This window comes from Schistocerca americana, chromosome 5, assembly GCF_021461395.2.
Source record: "Schistocerca americana isolate TAMUIC-IGC-003095 chromosome 5, iqSchAmer2.1, whole genome shotgun sequence".
NCBI lineage: Eukaryota > Metazoa > Arthropoda > Insecta > Orthoptera > Acrididae > Schistocerca > Schistocerca americana.
Genome location: NC_060123.1, coordinates 56,496,913 through 56,497,619, shown reverse-complemented (window position 1 = coordinate 56,497,619; position 707 = coordinate 56,496,913). Strand labels below are relative to the sequence as shown.

Sequence of the window (707 nt, the reverse complement as noted above, 5' to 3'; positions counted from 1 at the left end):
ACAAATGGTGTCTGTCTAAAATTTTGAAGATACAGCACTATAACACAGTAGTAAAACCAGAATGTCTTTATGCAAGTGAATGTTTAGTACTGAACTACAAATTACACAAACGTGAAAGAAAAATTATTCGAAAAATACTTGCCCTGCGTCTTCAGGCCACGAATGGCCTACCGGTAGCATCCGACCGCCGTGTCATCCTCCGTGGAGGATGCGGATAGGAGGGGCGTTGGGTCAGCACACCGCTCTCCCGGTCGCTATGATGGTATTCTTGACTGAAGCTGCTACTATTCGGTCGAGTAGCTCCTCAATTGGCATCACGAGGCTGAGCGCACTCCGAAAAATGGCAACAGCGCATGGTGGCCTGGATGGTCACCCATACAAGTGCTGACCACGCCCGACAACGCTTAACTTCTGTGATCTCAGGGGAACCAGTGCAACCACTGCGGCATGGCCGTTGCCCGAAATATACTTGGGCCACCAAAAAATACAGAGGTATGGAAATTAGGAAGCAATGAAGAAGTTTGTTGCAACATAGAAAACATAATGAAATACTACGAGAGAGGCGACTGGTATATTTTGACACTTATACGGAACGAACAGCAGCAGGTTAACCAAACAGATTTCTAAATATCTTTGGGACAAGAAGTCAACAATAGCCTAGATTCAAGAATTTAGGAAAAAATTGGAAAGAAACAACATAAGTGAAA

At 44.6% G+C, this 707-nt stretch overlaps 1 pseudogene; it reads right to left on the bottom strand.

Moving 5' to 3' along the window:
• Positions 1 to 341: 341 nt before the first annotated feature.
• LOC124616839 lies at positions 342 to 459 on the bottom strand (annotated as a pseudogene).
• Positions 460 to 707: the final 248 nt, after the last annotated feature.